The sequence below is a fragment of the Vigna unguiculata genome, chromosome 5, assembly GCF_037176805.1.
Source record: "Vigna unguiculata cultivar grain cowpea cultivar isolate G323 ecotype 2 chromosome 5, ASM3717680v1, whole genome shotgun sequence".
Lineage (NCBI taxonomy): Eukaryota > Viridiplantae > Streptophyta > Magnoliopsida > Fabales > Fabaceae > Vigna > Vigna unguiculata.
The window spans coordinates 28561315-28561752 of record NC_140796.1 but is presented as its reverse complement, the minus strand read 5'-3'; the positions used below and the strand labels follow the sequence as shown (position 1 = coordinate 28561752).

Genomic DNA, 438 nt, shown 5'->3' with positions numbered 1-438 from the left:
GCTCACTGCACCAGAGTTCACCTATGATAGTTTATGTCCCGAGGAGGAAGTTCCATATGTGTTAAAAACTAGATTAATACACTTGTTGCCAAAGTTTCATGGCCTTGCAGGTGAGGACCCATGCAAACACTTGAAGCAGTTTCATGTCGTGTGTTCCACCATGAAGTCTGCAGATGTTCAGGAGGACCATGTGTACTTGAAGGCTTTTCCTCATTCGTTGGAGGGTAATGCGAAAGACTGGTTGTACTACCTTGCACCCAGGTCTATCACGAGTTGGGATGACCTGAAGAGATTGTTCTTTGCCAAGTTCTTCGTAGCTTCAAGGACAACAACCATAAGGAAGGAAATTTCTGGCATCAAGCAACAATCTAGGGAGACCCTTTATGAGTTTTGGGAGAGGTTCAAGAATCTCTATTCAAGTTGCCTTCAACATCAAAT

General features: G+C 43.8%; 1 non-coding gene across 1 annotated transcript; it reads right to left on the bottom strand.

Moving 5' to 3' along the window:
• Positions 1–331: 331 nt before the first annotated feature.
• Positions 332–438, bottom strand: LOC114186432 (small nucleolar RNA R71). Its single transcript, XR_003605090.1, has one exon. It is a non-coding gene; the product is annotated as a small nucleolar RNA R71 (small nucleolar RNA).